This window comes from Dama dama, chromosome 7 (assembly GCF_033118175.1).
Source record: "Dama dama isolate Ldn47 chromosome 7, ASM3311817v1, whole genome shotgun sequence".
NCBI lineage: Eukaryota > Metazoa > Chordata > Mammalia > Artiodactyla > Cervidae > Dama > Dama dama.
The window spans coordinates 3,165,789-3,186,576 of NC_083687.1; the positions used below are offsets into that span (position 1 = coordinate 3,165,789).

The 20,788-nt window shown below is 42.7% G+C and overlaps 1 pseudogene; it reads left to right on the top strand.

The window, feature by feature from the left end:
- The first annotated feature begins 94 nt into the window (after positions 1-94).
- Positions 95-13,762, top strand: LOC133059985 (DNA replication complex GINS protein PSF1-like; annotated as a pseudogene).
- The last annotated feature ends 7,026 nt before the right edge of the window (positions 13,763-20,788 follow it).

Sequence of the window (20,788 nt, forward strand, 5' to 3'; positions counted from 1 at the left end):
TCGCGGAAGGGGCCCGGGTTCCAGGGGCAGCTGCCCGCCCCTCAGGCGAGGACGACCGCCCGCCCTCCCGGCTCAGGCCGGCGCCCGTGTCCCAATGACAGGGCCCCGTTTCTGGCTCACACGCCCCCTGCGGTGCGGGCTCGGCTCGCCGCTCCCACGTTCCCAGCTCACGCTCCCGGCTCCCCGCCCCGCCAGGCTCGCCGCTCACCCGCCGCCCTCGCCCCGGTGCGCCGGCGGCGCTCCCGCTCTCCCCCGACGCCGGCCCGCGCTCCCCGGCCGCCCGCCCCGCGCAGGCGCCCGCCCGGTCCGCCGCCCACACGACCCCCGACCCCCAGGCGCCGGCCGCTACTCGCCGCTCACGCCGTCTGCGCGCCGCTGACCTCGCAGAGGCTCGGCTAAGCTCTCCGCCCGGCGCCTGCGCCGAGTTCTGCAGAAGGCCGTGGAGCCGCCCGGGAGCTGCCCCGCGCGGCCGAGGGAAGGCTGCCTGAGTCGGGGCACCCTGAGGGCGGGGGCGGGCGGGCGCCTCCCGGGCCGCTCCTCTGGGGCTGCACAACCGCGAGCGGGATGGCGGTTGTGCTTGCGGTTCCACTCCGTGGCTGTGGGCAGGTCGGTTTCGGTGGCTTCCCGCGCGCGGGGGTCGCCGCCATTTCCTCAGCGCCCCCCCGCCCCGCTTCCTGGAAGCCGCTGCGCGCGCGGGCTGCGCGGTGGGCGTCTCGCCCCGGTGACGCGCGGAGAGACCGGGAGACGGGCGGTTGGAGCTCAGGTGCGAGTTACCCCGCAGAGATGGGGGCGGGGTAGCCCGGGCGTTAGGGCCGCGCCCTGAGGGCTGCGGTGTGGGTAGCCCCCCGGGGCCGGCCAGGCAAACACCCTCCCCTCCCCGCCGCGGAAGGGCGGGCCGCAAGGGGGCTCTGGGGCGGGAGGTTCGCTCTTCACTCACAAGGCTTTTCAGAGGAGCCATGGGATTTCTCTGTGTTTAGATAGCGGTTGCAGTGCTTATGCCTCATCTGGAAAAGAATCCGCCTGCAATGTGGGACACCTGGATTCAGTCCCTGGGTTGGGAAGATCCCCTGGAGAAGGGAAAGGCTACCCACTCCACTATTATGGCATGGACTGCCACAAAGAGTCAGACTGAGCGACTTTCACTTCACTAATTAAGGGGCTTCCCCATATTTAAGGGGCTTCCCTCATAGCTCAGTCGGTAAAGAATCTGCCTGCAAAGCAGAAGACCCAGGTTCGATTCTTGGGTTGGGAAGATCCTCTGGAGAAGGAAATGGCAACCCACTCCAGTATTCCTTCCTGGAGAAACCCATGGACAGAGGAGCCTGGCGGTCTGCAGCCCATGGGATTGCAAGAGTCGGACACGATTTAGCGACTAAACCACCACGCAGGCCTTAGGGGAATGGATCGGATAGAAGAAAGACTGGTTCTGAGTGGGTTATGATAGACAGCAGGAGAGATGGATGTGGTCAACAGCCCGGTCGGGGGGTCACTGAACAGCTTGTCCTGAGAGGACAGGTCTTGTAGGTACAGGACGGGCGTGGAGTTGAGAGGAATAGCGGGGGAGGGGAAACACCGCGTCTCTGGAGGCTTCTCTCAGGAAGCAGAGTAAACATCTGGCGGTCATCAGGGAGAGCCTTTGGGTAAGGTGAGTTTTGTTTTGAACATTCAAGAGCACTTCATCTGACACTTGGGCCATTTAACAGATGGGGAAGCTGAACCACTGGAATTACGAATCAAGTTAATGGGCATGTCTGAACTTGCAATTGTTGGAAGCTGAGCCCCAGCTTGAATTCTGTTCCAGTCTGTTATTCTTGCAACTTCAGGCAGTTACCGTATCTAAAAAGTTAGGAGACCACAGTGGGAGGTTCACTGGAGATGTAGATCACAGAGGAGTGGTTGTTGTTCAGTCCCTAAGTCATGCCCCAGTCTTTATGACCGCATGTACTGAGGCCTGACACCAGGCTTCCCTGTCCTTCCCTGTCTCCCTGAGTTTACTCAAATTCATGTCCAGTGGGTCAGTGATGTCATCCAACCATCTCACCCTCTGTAGCCCCCTTCTCTTTCATCATATCGTCAATCTTTCCCAGCATCAGGGTCTTTTCCAATGAGTCAGGTCTTTACATCAGATGGCCAAAGTATTGGCTCTTCAGCATCAGCATCAGTCCTTCCAAGGAATATTCAGGGTTGATTTCCTTTAAGATTGACTGGATTGATATCCTTGCTGTCCAAGGGACTCTCAAGAGTCTTCTGTAACACTACAGTTCAAAAGCATCAATTCTTTGGTGCTCAGCCTTCTTTATGGTCCAACTCTCATATCCGTACATGTCTACTGGAAAAACCATAGCTTTGACTATAGGGAGGGACTTTTGTCTGCAAAGCTCTCTGGGCTTGTCATAGCTTTTCTTCCAAGGAGCCAGGGTCTTTAAATTTCACGGCTGCAGTCACCATCCGCAATGATTTAGGAGCCCAAGAAAATAAATTCTGCCACTGTTTTCATTTTTGTCCCATCTATTTGCCATGAAGCGATGGGACCAGATACCATGATCTTAGTTTTTGAATGCTGAGTTTTAAGCCAGATATTTGAGAAGGGTGGAGGTTTCAAATATGTCCCCACTAGGGTGGGAAGACTAGGTCACACGGGAAGAAAGGAGCCCAAAGGTGCAGACAGTGCCCACAGGTGCTGGCTTTTCAGACTGTTAGTCCGGCTGTCTAGTTCACTCAGACTTGAAGTGTTGGTTTCCCACTTTGGGAAGCTGCAGGGTGGAGGGGGCGGATTCAGGGATGAACTTAGAAGTGTAAAATCACTGGCTTTTCTGGGTCTTAGAGGGTGTCAGTGCACCTTTTCTTGCAGTTGTGGCTGCCTTCGGGGGCTGGCCACTGGGACAGCTGAGTTGGAATTAGACTAAGAATTGGTCTTGATCTGATTGACCCCTCACACCCTGAACCCACACATACTTTTAAGAATCATTCCTCCCTGGCAGATGGTAGCTGGTTTAGAGCAGGGACTCTGCCTTGTTCATTCCAGAATCCCTCATGGTTAGGTGCTGTGTTTGGCAAATTGGAATAATGCACTTTGTATCTGCAGAACTGATCATCGTTTGAGTCTTTAGGAAAATTATGTTGAGTTTACAGGGGCTTACAGCTGGAGGTGGGAGCAGAAAATGATGCAATTCCCAGAGTAAATTTTAAAAATTTAAGTCTTAAAAAAAAATAAAAATTTAAATCTGAAAACTCGGTTGTATCTTTACAAGTTTATTTCATACTTATCTTTTGTATACCTGCTGATCTCCTAATTGTGCAAGAGTTTCAGCTGTCCTTTAAAATAATATTTGTGATAAAAGGAATATTTAAGTGAATTCTAGTAAATCAGAGTTTTCCATGATATCTTTTTAACCAGTTGATTACAGAGTAGGTAAAAGTCATGTTTCCATTTTTCATTAGAAATCATTTCTTACATCCAAGCAGCATTAAATAGTGTAATTTTATAGTTATACCCATAGTGCTAAAGCATTTTTTTTTTTTTTTTTTGCTAATGCATTTATTTTGGCTCTAACAGTAGATGGGTTGCTTATCATTGTTTTGTTTTGAGGTTTCTTTTGTTTGTTTGTTTGTTTGTTTTTTGTTGTCATTGTTATAGCATTATTGGGTTTTATTTTGGTAAAAATTTTAATTGAAATATAGTTTATTTATAGTGTTTCAGGCATAGGGGTTTCCTGTTGACAAACATTGTGTAGCATTTATGAATTTTATAAATCTAGTATTTTTATCCTTCCAAGGGAAATTGTTTTAGAAATTTGTCAAAGTAAAAAGTGGAAAAACTCCTTTTACCTTTCTGTTTTCTATCCTAGCAGTGTGTAGGTGTTTGTTTTTTGTTTTTTGTTTTTTTCGGTAGTAAATTTTTAAGGTCGTTTTCCAATAAATAATAAGTTATTTTCATGCTTTTGTCATGTGTTATTACTTCTCTAGACTATTGGTTTTTTGTCATTAGTTTTATTGAGGTATAATTTATCTATAACACAATACACATTTTAATAGAGTTTTGACAAATGTATACAATCCTTATAACCAGAAACCCAACCAAGATTTCTGCTATCCCAAGGATTCCCTTTTCTCTTTTGTGGCACTGGCTACTTCCCATCTGCAGCCTTAGGTAGCCAAGGATTTTCTTTCCCCTACAGATTATATTTGTCTTTTTTATTGTATTTCTGGAGTCCACATGCCAGCAATAGCAAACTCCTCTGTACAGGGCCAGTTAAAAGCATACAGAGTGTGCTCCATTCTGTCTGACTTCTCAGTCTTTATGATTACCCTTAATGACTATGTTGATTGTGTATTTTGTTGGTAATTCATTCCTTTTATTTTTTTTAAGTGTGGTAAGTGATACAAAACTAAATGTTGCCATTTCTAACCATTCTTCTGTGTCCACTTCAGTGGTGTTAATTATATTCCCATTGTTGTGCAACCATCACCTCTATTTCCAAAGCTTTTTCATAACCCCAAATAAACTCTATAGCTTTTAAGCAGTAACTGCACACTCTCCTACCCCCTCAGCCTGGTAGCCTCTAATCTACTTTGTTTCTATGAGTTTGCCTCTTCTAGACATTTCAGATGAGTTGCATCATACAATATTTGTCCTTTTGTGTCTGGCTTATTTCACTAAGCAGTGTTTTCAAAGTTCATGTTGTTGGATCTATCAGCATTTTCCTTTTGACTGAGTAATTTTCCATTGAATAGACATACTTTGTATGAACATAGGTTTTCAGTTCTCTTGAGTGTATACCTAGAAGAGGAATTGCTGGATATGATGGAAATTGGAAATTTGACTTTTTGTGGACTCACAAGGCTGTTTTCTATAGGGCTGTACCATTTTACATTCCTACCTGCATTGGACAAGGGTTCCAGTTTCTCCCCATCCACTCCAACACTTGTTATTATAGCCATCTTAGTAGGTGTGGAAGGACTATTGGTTTTTCATAAGATACATAAGCAAAGACTGTTGCTACCAACTTGGTAGGGGAATTAATGAGTGTAATTATATATGTTCCAGGAGGATGGACTGAGGCAAGTTCTGGAGGAGATGAAAGCCTTAGACGAGCAAAACCTACCTGATGTGTAAGTTGGTAAGTTGATATTTTAAAACAGTTTAAGAAATATGATATTGATGTCAGATCATCTTAACATTAGTTTTTAGATATGATTTGTTTTTTGTTTCTTGTTTTTTTTTTTTTTAATTCTCTGTGAGACTGGTCACACCCTAGCTATACAGAAGTAGAAGGATTTGTGTTAATGATTGTTATGTCTCTAGGGACAAAATAGTGCTTGGCACATGGTAGATGTTCAATAAATACTTCTCGTTTGACTGGTGTGACTTGAAAGGAATTAGGGTGGATCCAAAAGAGATGATCCAGGAGCAAGTAACAGAGCTGACGAGTAAAGTGCATTGTTTCCACTGCTTGTTTTCATCAGGTGAGGCCTTAGTGGGTTTAAAGGGAGAAGAGGCAGCTTGCAAATTTGGCAGGAGTAGCAGAGACTTGTGAAAGCTTGACTGAAGTTGGCTGGGAACTCGTGCTGCAGAACACTACAGCTTGGTAGGCTAGAGGGTTCTGGAGTTGCAGACTGTCTAGAGCCAAACATGGTAGTTGGCACAGGGGAGAATTTGAGCTGAATGACAAACTTCAGAGGACCTGTGATTGGGTGAATAAGACCCAAGAGTACTGACTGCTGGCAGGAAAAGGAGTTATTGAGAGCTCATCCTGGAGAGAAGTATGTCTGCAACTTGAGATTTCGTCCCTGGCCTTGTTCGGTAGTGTTTTCATCAGTTGGTTGGGCATAGAAATCGGTAGCATGTTGTTAGGGTGCGTGGAGTACACAGAACGGCAGGGACACTTTGCAGTGACTGTGTTACTGATGATGAGGAACTGATGTGCAAGAGGTCTGCGGTCAATGTAAGGGAAATGGAAAGTCCTGCACTCGGGTTCCCAAGTCCTTCATTTGTTCCTGCAACTCAGCAGTTATGAGCTGACAAAGGGCTCTGGTGTTTCAACTGTAAACAGCAGAATCAAGAGGTTTGGCCCCATGGCCCTCAACAGTGTCATGCGGAAGGCAGGTGTTAAATGCGGGTAAAGCGGGTCAGAGTACCTGCTGTGAAGGAAAACACCATACTGGGAGGAGAGTCATGCACTGAAAATATTGGTAGATTGTGAAATCTGGGAAATTCTTTCCGAGGAATAGACTCTTCAGCTGGAGCCTGAAGAAGCGGGTTTTAGCGAGGAAGTAACTGTGGGCAGAGAGCATTCTAGTTAGAGGAAACAGCATGTGCAAAGGCCCTGAGTCTTGAAAGAGGGTGGGATGCCCAGGGACCTGGGCCTTCCCAAAGGCCAGTGTGGCTGGAACTTAGTGAGCAGGCCGAGAGCAACACCAGGGGAGATTTGTAAGCCTGTGGGGCAGGTGGTGGCATGTTTGTGTTCTAAGGTTATCTAAGGACGACCCTGGCCCCATGTGGATAGGGGATGGTGGGATCGAGAGGGAGGATGGTGGTCATGCAGGTGACAGGAGAGGTGAGCCAGACCAGGGGAAAGGAGAACAGTTTACACACCTGTTTAGGAGATGACTGAACAGGCCTTGGTTCAGTAAGGGAATAATTTCCTCTATTCGTACCATGGGGAAAATCAGGATCTAAAATTCTGTGCCGTATCCTCCTAGTTTGGTTCTGGGCAGGACACCACTATTACCAGTTTCTGGTTAAAATTCTTTGTCAGAAGAAATATATTCCTATTTAATTGCTCACATGGAAATGTGAATTTTTTAAGGAAGTTCTTGTGTACTGAATCAAGTACTTTGATGTTAAGTTGGGTGTATTTTATTTGTGCTATTCATTATAATCAAGAGCACACTGTAAGCAATGTGGAGAATAAATCTAACATTTCTAGAATGGCAGAAGTGTCTAGAGCAGATCTAGAAGACATGGTACATCTATGTACGTGGTACAGATCTAGAAGACATGGGACATATATTTTGCCTCTATTTTCAGGGCCTAGAGCAGGCACATACATTTTGTATTTATCTGTTCCTTTTAACAATCTAAAGTAGATATCTATTAATTCTGTACATCTGGTTTTGTTTTGTTTTCTTTCTTTCTTTTTTTTTTTTCAATTGTGGTTAAGATACACACCAGATAGCTCAGTGGTAAAGAATCTGACTGCCAATGCAGGAGATGCATTCCCTGGGTCAGGAAGCTCCCCTGGAGAAGGAACTGGTGACCCACCCCAGTTCTCTTTCCTGGAAAATTCCAAGGACAGAGGAGTCTGGCAGGATACAGTCCATGGTGTCAAAAAGAGGTGGACGTGACTGCGTGACTGAGAGCACATACCATTCAGTGTATTCTAAACATTCATAGTGTCATATAGCTATCACCACCACCACCTTCTTCACAAGTCTTCATTTTGCAAAACTGAAACACCATACCCAGTAAACAATTGTACATCTGATTGGAAAGGGTGATGCTTGTCTGATATCTAAGGAGACACGTATTTTATAGGGTAAAGCCAACATTTTCTCCCTCTCTGTGTAAAGGACCCTAAAGTACAAACATGCACAGAGTTGAAGATAAAGAACTATTTCTTGGATGAGTGGAGGAGCACTTGACTTTAGAGTCCTTTGCTCACTTTATGGGAATGAGGATTTGAAACTATTGATATCATAGAAAGAGGACTCCGTAGGATGAGAGCATGATGTGAGGCCATAATCTTATGCACCGTGATATTTGATCTCTTACCCCATGATGAAAAAGGAATTCTAAAAAGTGAGGCAAAGATTGTCTTTTGGAGACAATAGAAATTAATCAGTGTACAAAACCCAATGTGCCACATGGCTAAACAAGGGAATGGGAGTGTGATCCTAGGCAAATTAGTTAGGTATTTATTTATTTATTTAAGTTTGTGCACACAGCTTGCGGGATCCTAGTTCCCTGACCAGGGATTGAACCTGTGCCCTCAGCAGTGAAAGTGCAGTGTCTTAAACATTGGACCGCCAGGGAATTCCCTGACCCTTTTCTATTTTATCCTATTAGCAAAAGCTCTGACGTGGAGGCAGGTAGGTTAACTACTGACACAAATGGCTGACAACAAAATGGCTTCCATTGTTAGCTGGCTTTGAAAACTTGACTTGTTCTCAGTAGACATTCTTCTCCTTAAATGTTTTACCAGGAATAACGCAAAGTCAAGAGGACGGGGTGATTTGGTCCCAGCCATCAAGTTTCGGCACTGTTCTTTGCTAAGAAGTCAGCGCTGCGCCGGAGCCTGCCTGTGACCTTCTGTGTTTGCGGGGGTGGCAGGGAGCAGGCGGGGTTCCCGTCCCAGGGGGTGTCAGAAAATCTTGGAGCTGTCTCTCTTCTATGAGCATTCTCAATTTTCTGTTTGTTTTCTTTTAAATGTTTTTTATCATGGAAAGTTGCAGTATTCTTAAACTAGTGAATAATATTACAGCCCCCCATGGAGCCATCATATAGGTCAAACAGTTCTTAACATCTTGCCATAATTGCTTCGTCTTGTTTTATGTGTCTAGGCTAAATATTAGGCATTTTACCGCTGAATAGTTTTGTGTGCATCTTTAAGAAATAAGGACCTCTGGGGCCTTTTCTCACTGTATAGTTGACCTGTGACCACGGTGTAATTCTCCTGTCTAGAGCAGTGACCGTCCCTTCACAGCATCCATCCAGTCTGCTCCTCTTTTCCCTGTTGTCCCAAAGGTGTCCCCTTGCAGTGGTTTGTTTGCCTTGGGAACCAAATCAAATCCACGTGTTACCTTCAGGTGGTTCAGTCTTAAGCCTCTCCTGATCAAGACAACTTCTGATTCAATGCGGTATTAATGTTCCAGGCATTACCGGCTGCTTCGGATTAGAGCCCTCAGGTAGGGTTATGGCAGTGTCTTGCCAAGTCCTTTACGATTTCACATGTCTGCTGAAGAGAAAAGTTAACACTCTTGTTCAAATCTGTAAAGTCGGAAACCGGCTGAGCTTCTGGCTCAGCTTCTACAATACTATTTATAGTACTTGTCTTTTTGTTTGAACCTTTGATTTTCAGTAGTTTTTGGTCTGTTTGAGAATGGTGGTAGTAATTCTAAATGCTGTATGGAAAACTACTATTGACAAAATAAAGGGTCCTGTTATGTTAGTTGCTAGAGATCCATCAGTAGGGTGCAAAAGTGGCATCATTATTTGGAAATTTTTCATAAAATATGTGTGTGTACATACTTTGCTTGGGGTTTCCCAGGTGGCACTTGTGGTAAAGAACTTGCCTGCCAATGTAGGAGACGTAAGTGATGCGAGTTCGATCCCTGGGTTGGCAAGATCCCCTGGAGAAGGGCTTGGCAGCCCACTCCAGTATTCTTGCCTGGAGAATCCCATGGACGAGGACCCTGGTAGGCTACAGTCCATATAGTCACAGAGAGACGGACACGACTGAAGAGACTCAGCAGGCACACACATACTTTGCTTATCTTTGTGAATATGTGTGATGAATTCTTGATTTATCCAGTCACTGAGGCACAATATTTAAGGACACAGGATTGAAGGCAAACAGACTCTTGTGGAAATATTGGCTCTGCTTCTGTGAGATCCTAGGCAGGAGGCTCCATCTCTCCCTGTGCCTAAATTCCCTCATTTGCAAAGTGAAAGTCATAGCATCTGCTGCAGTGACTTCAGACACTAACTCCCTAGTTAGACCAAACTTCATAGGTTAAGAGTGCCCTCACTTCAGACACCAGCCATGGTTTGGGTGTTCCCAGGGCCACTCTCCCTTCTGACCACCTGGCTGCAAATTCAGAGATTCCCACTCTCCCCTCAGGTTTGAGGCTTTTAGCCTCTTGACATCATTGCAGAGAGGAGAGGGGAGCCAGAAGTAGGGCTCCGTCACCTGGATTCAGTCCGTCATAGTTTGATCCATTGATGCAGCCTGTGTCCTGACATCCAGACTTGTACGAGCTTCCCTGGTTGACACCACATCATGTGCATTGTTCCACGGCAGTGTGCCGGGAGGGTGGTGTGTCCTGATTCCTCGGGGAGAGGAAATCAAAGCTTCACATCTGGGACCCTCCCAGACCTCACCCTGGGTGTCTCTTCCTTTGGCTGGTTCTCATTTGTATTCCTTTCACTACAGTTCAACAGTGGACATCAGGGCAGTGCTTTCCTGGGTCCTGTGAGTCGTTCTGGCAAAGTATTAAACCTGAGGGAGGGGTGTATGTGTGTGTGTATGCATGCGCATGCTTTACTAGTGAAGGTTATGAAGATGTTTTTCTGTGCAGTCTTCTCGGAGTTATCTTGTTTTATTTTTCACAGAGATATCCATGGTACTGGAATGGATTCTTGGGAATAATGTATGAGCCAAGTTGCATGTCTGTGGTTGGTGGGGAGAGGGGGGGCTTTCTTTTCTCTTGGTCTGTTTGTACTTGTACCTTTTTCATACGGTTTAAATGATTATAATTTTGTAGTACTTCTTAAGTAAGTTTTCCCATTTTGTTCTTATTTCTCAAGTGTCTTGACTATTTTTGGCTTTTTGCATTTCCATGTAAACTTTAGCCTTATTTGTCAAGTTTGATATTTTTAAACAACTGGAGTTTTGATTGAGAATGACTTGGATCTATAGATCAGTTAACATTATTGTAATACTGAATCATCCAATCCTTGAAAGTATCATTATTAGGTACCACTGTGCAGAATGACCAATACCTACTGTTCTAGGTACCAGTGCTTGGTTCATGATAGGCAATCGATAATATCTGTAGTGAATGAATGGTCATAGGAAAGATGCATGTGGGCATCTGTGCTGTTTTTGAAAGACTTAGTGTACAGTTTCTGCAAGTTTATTTTCTTACAGCTTTGTCAAATGGCCATCTTTATGTTTCCAGGTGGACTGGTTCAATGGTTACAAAATGTCCCTTGCTACCTACATGAGGTCATTGGCACGAGACCAAGGTTTGGACATCACACAGGATGTGAAACCTCCAAAGAGCCTATATGTAGAAGTAAGTATACCTTTAAAAAAAACTGGGTGTTTCTTTAATGCTTAGAGTGTGCTTGATTTTGTCCAAAGGAGAGGGTATATGAATATCTACTAGTGTATATAGGCATATAACTTGGAGACACCATAGGTTTGGTTTCTGACTCACAATAAAGTGAAGATTCACTAAAACATGTCACACAAATCTTTTGGTTTCCCCGCGCATGTGAAACATGCTTACACTCATCTATTGAGTATGTCTTAGCATTATATACATGTTTCATTGCTAAAAGATTCTGCTCTCTGACAATGCAGGGTTGACACAAATCTTTAGTTTGTAAAAAAAAAAATCAGTATTAGAGAAGCACAATAAAGCAAAGCACAGACAAGAGAGGAAACATAAACCCAAGCCAAAATGTTTGCCTGTAGTGGGAATGGGATTGAACCATTAAAAATTTCTGGCTGTACCTGTTTTTAAAGTTTTAGCTCTAGAACCATGTACGTATTTTACACATTGTTAAAAGAAAATGAAATCAAAGTGAAAAACCAAGACCCAGAGGAATCGGGTGGAGAGGGAGGTGGGAGGGGGGATCGGGATTGGGAATACATGTAAATCCATGGCTGATTCATATCAATGTATGACAAAACCCACTGGGAAAAAAAAAAAAAAAAAACCAACGCAAAACTCTCCTTGGCATCTCCTTCAGTTTCCTTGCTGTCCATGCTGACCTATACATATATTCAGAGATTTGCCATTTTTCTTCCTCCCCATCAGAACTGTACAGTTTGAACTGTTAGAATGCCTCAGGAAAGAATGCTAAGCCTAACTACACAGAGAAGACACAAACAGAGCCTAATGCTTACCTGAAGGTGCATGTGCAGTACCCAGCTACTGGATGGTTACTCCATAATAAAAAAGTAATGCAGATATTGTAAAACATCAGTTTTTCTTTTCCGGTGCGGTGTCTAAAAGACTACGGAGAATTTGAAGTTGAAGATGGTACTTCAGTGCTATTAAAAAAAAAAACATAGCCAGGGATTTACTGTCTTAGGATACTTTAAATTTTTAAGCGTGTCAAATGATGGAAATGTTGGAATCAGTAGTAAACTACATACCACCTTGCGATGATCATTTGTGTCATAGACATTAAGTTTATCATAAAATAACCTTTTATCCTTTTTCTAAAAACTTGAAGCAGAAAGGGGCGATACAGTTGACCCTTGAACATCATGTAGGGATAATGGGTGTAGTCAGACTGCCCGCTCCCCACAGGCTCTAGACACACGGGCTTCCGTTGTGGCAGCACACAGACTTGGTAGTTGTGGTGTGTGGGCTCTGTGGCCTGTGGATTCTAGAGTTTGTGGGCAGAAGCCTTCCTCTTGATGAGATTTTGTCTCTCAGGATCAATCTGTAAAACTGGGATAACTTAAAAGCATCATCTACTGTAGTGGACATTAAGGGGCTTCTAACATGTCTTAGCATATCTGAAATAAGTTTTCTATAAAATCTCTGTTATAGATTACCCACATCATGTGAAATATTAACAGGGAAACATTTTCCTACCATACAGTCCTTTATTCTTGACTCTATGGGGCATGTTTCTCATTGCCCAGAAATGAGAACAAATGTCTTTAGTAGACATTGGAATAACTGTTCAGTGAACAACTCCATCGTTTTTTTTTTTTTTTTCCTTTTACTTTTTGGATTTCATAGTTGTAAGACTTAAACATTCAGTTAACTTAGCCACCAGCCCTTGGCCCATGGGTCTTCATGACTGGTTGGCAGGAGTTTCTTTGGCCGTGGGTCCCACGCGAGGCCTTTGAGCTTGTAGAGAACTGTCAGGCGCACGTGCTGCTGAAACAGCATCCGCTTCCTTGAGCACTTACTCTACTCGCTTCTTCAGTTCCTTTCTAGAGTTCTCTACGCTGCACTTTCTAATGCACTGTTTTTCATTTTTACTCAGGGATCTATATCTGTCTAGTCTTTGAGATTCCTTTGGTCACCTGTGAGCTGAAAAGTCTTCCTTCCTCACTCCCTGCCCCTCCCCGTACCAGAATTTAGTCAGTGTGCCCTTGTGGGTTAAGCCTTGCTGTTTGGGAGGGAATGAGACCAGGAGATGCCATTCCAGCTCAGAATGAGAGCAGTGTGCTCTCGGGAGATACAGAGGATGAGCCTTAGCCGGGCACCACTGTCCTCACACACAACATGTGGCCAGCATTCTTGGGTTACAAAGACTTTTCATCCTTGAAGAATATGGGAGAAGAGTTGCACTGTTAGAGGAATGACTGTTCAGACATAGATCCTCGAAGAGGTTTAGTGGAGAATACACTCCTTCCGCGTGCCTTCTTAGTGAACTGTTGCCACAGCCCTTGTGGTCCGTGGCCCAGATCACCTACCTGGCTTTCCTGTGTTTAAATCTTAAAATGCGAACACTGAAGAGAATACCTACTAGAATTCATAAGTCTTTAGTTTAAATTTAACTTAAGCAAGGAATGCATTTGTGTATAAAATTCAAATTTTAGTATAGCTCTAAGTAACATCAATTTCAGTTGATGAAAATAGCAAATATACTTAAGCTTACTTTAACTCCTTCACTGGTGCAGTTTGAAATATTTATCGTGTATTGCTGCTTTTTAATGACACAGCATGTAATTTAAAACACTTTTCATTCCTCTCTCTTCCTCCCCTCTCCCCTGAGCACTTTTTACCTCGGTGGAAGTACGAGCAGCTGATTAGACAAGGCGTTCTGGAGTGTGTGCTGTCATGACCCCTGGCCAGATGGCTGCTAAGACTCCCTCCTGGTGTGAGACTGCACCAATGAAGGTCACTTCTCCACCTCCCTCTCTACCTCCCCAAGGCCCACTGCTTTTTGGTTCTAAAATGGAAACTTTCTTTATGTAGGAATGCTTTGCAGAAGAGTATGGTTAGTTGCTTTTCTTTTTTTTTCTTTTCATTTGGATGTTAATTTCTCTTTTTTTCATTTCTGAATATAATTCCATTACCTTCCATGGTAAACATATTTGTGACTCTGTGTTGTATGTTTGTACTTTGAAGTATCAGTTGTCAAAAGAGAGTTTCCATTCTGGCCATGCAGAGAATCCACACACATCCACCCTGCTGTCCACAGCTCTACAGCAGAGTCCATGGTCAGGGTTTTAGTAGATGCTGTGCTTAAAGAGAATGCTTCCCGGCGCGTAAACTGCCATTTCTCATTCTGTCCTCACAGCGTGCAGGAGGTTTGAGTTTCTATCGTACAGGATTCTCCCTTTTGTGTAGTAAGCTGTCTCTGTAATCACAACGTCCTACAATTCCCCAAATGCTCCCCTGTGTTTCAGTTTCATGCCAGTAAACACATGTTAGATGTTCATCTCTTTTAAACACGGAGGGAGAGCTTCACCTGGTGTGAAGGGAGGCCTCGTGTCCCTCTGCCTCTTGGATTGTTGCTGGAAGTGTGCTGTGCAGGCCAGGGAGCTGCGTTTCCAAAGTTTGTTTCCAAATCCCATGGGCAGGTGGAGCTGGCAGTCTCTAAAGGACACAATGGATTTTGTCCATTTCCAGTGGTGGCTGGTCTGGCTCGTGCCTGTGTGCAAGCTTGTGTCGCAGGATGTCCATTTTGGAAAAGGAAATTGAGATTGGGGCTAGGAAAGGAATTTTGTGCAATTTCGCCCCAAGAGTGACATTGACCAGAAAGTCACATGAAGAGCTGATCAGCTAAGTGGAGGGCAATTTCTACTGTCCATTGAAATGATAGGCATCAGAGAGTCACAAGGGGGTCCTACCTGCTGGTCAATACCCTTTCTCCACCAGTCCCCTCCATGACCAGCCCAGTCATCTCAGAGACATTCAAGTTTAAAACCCAGATAAACCCAGTACCTGGCGCTCTCTGTACAATTTATTTCTTTGACGGGAATATTTCAGGCCAAAATTATACTCAAGTAGTCAAGCTACGGAGAGCCTCTACCTAGGCTGTGGATCTGCATATTTTCACAACACACGTATTAGAACTTAGGTCAGCAGGCTGCTCTTGGCAGATTCTTTTCCAAGCTGTGCGGCTCACAGGATCTGGTTCCCGATCGGGGATTGAACCTGCACCCTGGGCATTGAAAGCACAGAGCCCTAACCATGTACCTCTAGGGAATCCCCTCATTCTTGAAAATACTTCTTTCCATAGATTCATAGCCAATCAGATTTTCATCTGACTCTCTGCCAGGAAACAATAAGGAAGTTTCTCTAGTGAATGGGATGGATGATGTTTTAACTGTAGGCCAGTGGTCACTTCCCTTGCATTCTGCTCTTCCAAGCATGTGGAACCATGTGCAGGGCAGCCCAGAGTCCATGTGAGTCAGCTGTGAGGAGGAACCTGCAGTAAAGGCCAATGCCCTGTTGCCAGCCCAGCATCATTCCTGTATATAAACTGTATGATATACTTTTCTGATTCATTCCCAAAATAAAATAATAAGTATAGTTCTTATTTGAAGTAAATGTATACTGGTTGAAAAGTTAAAATTTTGTAGGTTTTATTGATTTATGTTGGTTGGTTCTATAGAGTTGTGTCTAGAATTTAAAAAAAATTTTTTTTTAATTTAAAGGTAATGCACAATTAAAAAGATAAAAGAAAACATACAATGTAGAAAATCAAAGTAACTTCCCATTTTACCTACTAAATGCCACCGTCCAGTGTGCCCATTGTTAACTGATTACGGATATAAAATGCAATCCCATTTCAGGTGTTTTTCCAATGAAATACTTTTCAGTTTTTGTTTCTGATGTGAATGGAATCTTCCTTTCTGTTACATTTTCTAACTGGTTTTGGCTGATAAATATTAAAAAACAGTAAATGATGATGATTTGGCCACTTTCCTATATAAAGTCATCTCTTTTTCACATTGATTTTGTCATCTGAAACTTTCGGAAAAATGTTGACTACTACTGGTAATAGCTGGCAGCTTATCCTTTTCCTCACTCAACCTGAATGACACTGTCTTCATCTCTCTGCCCCATACTACTCCAGGAAAACTGCCGAGACTTGTGGCCTCCCTCAGTGCAGCCTGACACTTCAAAGTAAATTTAAAACGGTAGTAAAACAGTGGTAATTAACATGTTTTCCAAGTGTACTTTTGGAACTTGAGTGATGATCATATATGGTTTCTCCCTTAACTCCCTAAAGTTATGGATTACATATATATATGTGTATGGATTACATATATATATATATAAAACTGTTGCACTATCTTACAGTCCATTTGTAGCGTTCTTCTTGGCCATAGTGTGTTAACCATTCATTGAACTGCAAGATTGGTTTGCTGTTATTTTATTGTGGAATTTTGCAGCGTTGAGTGATGCTGTTTTATAGTGCTTAGCAAGAAGGGATGGGTGTGTATGTATTCGCATATGTGTCTGTGCTTTGTGAGTGTTTTGAGTCATCTGTTCCTATGAAACAGCCATCTGAACACAATGGCTTTAAACCACACCACTTGATTGACTTTCCCAGCTCTGCAGGTTGACTGGGCTCTACTGGGAGGTTCTGCAGCTCTTGCTTAGGGTCCCTGTTGCAGGTGCATTCCTCTGGTGGCCTGACTGGGATGGCTTGGCCTCTGTTCTCCATGTGGGCCTCTTGCGAGGTTCTCTCCAGTGAGCTGGTTGGGCTTCTTACCTGGCAGCTTGGGACCCTGCAGGGTTAAGAGGGTGGATGTGGATGCTGCTAATTTTCTGAAGGACTAGGCCTGGTAGTGGACTAGCACCATTTTCTGCCAAAATTCAGTCAACTAATACAGCCCCGGTTGCTCAGAGTCAGTGAAGAGGCCACGTGTACCACATAAAGGCAGAACAGCAAGAGGCCCCACAGTCAGATGGGGTGTCAGTGTTCTGATGTCAGTTTTTAGTGGTGCAAGTTCCTGTATCTATTTTTCATAGACATGTACCTTTGAAAATGGCATTGATAGCTATCTAACTATCTCAGTATAAATCTTCTTTGGAGAGAGATACTTGATGATTTTTTCTTTTCTTTTCTTTAGTTTGTAGTCAAACTTTTCTACTTTTTCTTAAGTAAATTTCAGTTAGTCTTTTTTCCTAAGCTTTTTTAAATCTATATTTTGAAATGTATTAAGGCAGTTTTTTTTTTTTTTCATTTCACTACATATGATTATCCCTAATATGTGTCTGTCTTTCCTTTCTCGTCTTAGCCCTATAACTGGAAGGAAGTATCTGTATTGGGACTGTATTAATCCTCTAGGATGTAGAGGAGGGAGGTGCTAATTTCACGTGGTCTATTGCTTTTCACAATTGATGGTATTTTAGGATGAATTGAATTTATTCTATTTTGTGACATTGCAAAAACAATGTTTTCATATAGAACAAAATGTAGTAACAAAGAAGGCAGCCATCTGCAAGCCAAAGACAGACGCCTCAGGCAAAACAAACCTGCTAATAAGTTTGATCTCGGATTTCTAGCCTCCAGAATTGTAAGAAAATAAATTACTTTTGTTTCAGTCACCCAGTCTGTAATATTCTGTTTTGGCAACCCCTGCAAACTAATAGAGGACGTTCAGTATCTTTTTTTTGTTTTTTTAATGTATTTACCTAATTGACAGACACTTGAACAGATTCCATCCTTTTGCTGTTATAGACAAAGCTATATGTGTACCCTTGTGGATAAATCATTTTACACATGCACAGCTTTGTGTGTAGGACAATTGTACTTTTGATGGCTCTTGCTAAAATATATAGCAATTATATTTTATACTACACCAGGAGTTACGAGAGTCACTCCCCCTAACCTTCTTTGCCAACAGTATGTTATTTCCAGTTGGGGCTGTTACAGAAAAGATGCCAGGAATGTCGACGTACAAGTCTGTTCTGAGCGTGTCTTTCCTTTGCTTTGGCCAAATAACTAGGAGTAAACTGGCTGGGTCTTAATGTAGGTGTGAGTTTAACTTTTGAAGAAACTTCCAAACTCCTCCAAGGTGGTTGTGCACTTTGCATTCACACCAGCAGTGTATGAGTTCCAGTTTGCATCCACTCCAATACTTGGTATGGTTAGCCTTTTAAATTTCACCCATTCTAATGGGTGTGTAGTGCTATCTCACTGAGATTTTCATTTCTATTTTCCTAATGACTTATAAGAGATGAGAATACCCGGCCACCTGATCTCCCTCCTGAGAAATCTGCATGCAGGTCAGGAAGGAACACTTAGACCTGGACATGGAACAACAGACTGGTTCCAGATTGGAAAAGGAGTATGTTAAGGCTGTATATTGCCACCCTGCTTTTTTAACCTATATGCAGAATACATCATGAGAAATGCTGGGCTGGATGAAGCACAAGCTGGAATCAAGATTGCTGGGATGAAATACTGACATATAGAAATATTGGTATTTCTATCAATAACCTCAGATATGCAGATGACACCAGCCTCAAGGCGGAAAGTGAAGAAGAACAAAAGAGCCTCTTGATGAAAGTGAAAGTGGAGACTGAAAAAGTTGGCTTAAAACTCAACATTCATAAAACTAACATCGTGGCATCTGGTCCCATCACTTCTTGGCAAATAGACGGGGAAGCAATGGAAACAGTGACGGTGATTTTCTGGGCTCCAAAATCACTGCAGATGTTGACTGAAGCCATGAAATTAAAAGATACTTTTTCCTTGGAAGAAAAGTTATGACCAACCTAGACAGCATATTGAAAAGCAGAGACATTGCTTTGCCAACAAAGGTCCATTTAGTCAAAGCTATGGTTTTTCCAGTAGTCATGTATGGGTGTGAGAGTTGGGGAATAAAGAGAGCTGAGGGCCGAAGAGTTGATGCTTTTGAACTGTGACGTTGAAGAAGACTTGAGAGTCACTTGGGCTGCAAGGAGATCCAACCAGTCCATCCTAAATGAAATCAGCCCTGAATATTCATTGGAAGGACTGATGTTGACGTTGAAACTCCAATACTTTAGCCACCTGATGCAAAGAACTGACTCATTTGAAAAGACCCTGATGCTGGGAAAGATTGAAGGCGTCAGGAGAAGGGGACGACAGAGGATGAGATGGTTGGATGGCATCACCGACTCAATAGACATGAGTTTGTAAAACCTCCAGGAGTTGGTGATGGACAGGGAAGCCTGGTGTGCTGCAGTCCATGGGAATGGAAAGAGTTGGACACAACTGAGCAACTGAACTGAACTGAACTGATGTTGATATTTTCATAAAAGTTGAAGAACAGTGTAGATGCCTAAAAATACATTAATAAAATTATGAAACAGAGACTTTGCTCATAGTGTAGAAAAACTTGATACAGTATTAATAGTTTGTCTTGGGGCTCTCCCTTAGCTGTGACTATCTAGTTAGCTTTCACTTTCTGCCAATCTGATGAACCACACTCTATAAAAATTAAGCTTTAGAGACAAATTAATAACCTAAATTTCTTTTCTGTGATTCTGTGTTTTGACTCACTTGTGTAGTTTATCTTCCAATGACTTTCTAATGTCTAGTTTTACTAAGTACAATTTCTTATATTTTTCCAACTCTGCTTTGTGAGAATCTTCATGCAAGGTTTTCATCTTGGAGAGTTCAGATTCCAAGACTTTAATTCTGAGTTCCATCTGTTGAGATCCTGCTTTTATCTAAAGCAAATTGAAAAAGGTAACATTTTTAAAATAATTATAACCTGGAATATTATATTTGTTCCCTTTAGTGTTGAGTCAGTTTTTCAGGGAGAGATTTTAAAAGTGAAAAAAAAAAAAAAATAGAACAGAAGTTTAAAGTAATTATTGACAATGTCAAGTGAATTAAATCTGAATTATAAAATTAAAGTGAAATCATTATTATAGTAGTACTTATATACTGACAGTTCAAAGAATAAGAGGATCAACTTAAAATTTTAAAAATTGAACAAGACAACTTAAGAATAATTCAAGAGGATGGTACTAGCTCTAAACCACACTGTTTTCTTTTATTCCTCATAGTCTTGTTTTATACCAATTGAACTTATAGTAAAAGGATCCTCTTCTGAGAATCATTCTGATAGGTCAATTAGTGTAAGTGTGATGAAAGCTGAAACATATAAAGGGAGAACAAGTGTCCCCTTCTTTGAAATCTATAAAACAAACTGCTCTAAGGGAAATAGAGGAAACACATAAGCTGTTTACATCTGGAATGTAATCTGCAGTGAAAGTGAATTCAAGCACATGACAGATCAACGAATTAACCTGCAAAAATAGTTTGACTTCTTTTTATTTCTCTGCTAGATCCTGTCTCCCTCTTTCCTCAGTCTCCTGTTTATACTGCTCAACCTGACTGTGTTCTGTTATATTCTTTTTTCTATATGACTTTTGAGATTCATTACTTCTTGCTCCAACTTCTTTTTCTTCTCTCTAGTTTTTCACATTTCTTTTGCATTCCTTTCATAGATAATAACTCCTATTGAACACTTGATTTTTCTGCATCCAGTGCAGACAGTTTGAAAATGCAATTTCCAGCTCTGCTGGAAGATCATCAGTCTTCAGGAATACAACAATACCAATTGATAATGAAGAAAGTGGACTGAGCACAGCCTAACTCAAACCCAGAATCAAATAAATATCTATATTGTAGAATGTAGGACCAGGAATTACTCAGAGAATAAAGAAAGATGTTCACACCACCAAGAATCACAGAACATATTCTTCACTGTCATCTTTGTCACACAAGCTTTGTACTTGATTTTACACTCTTTTATTGTTCTACAATAATATTTTTCTATCTTTCCTCCATAAAATGACTATAAGTCACCTCTTTGTAGACTGTCTCTTACTCCTTCCCCTCATCTTAATG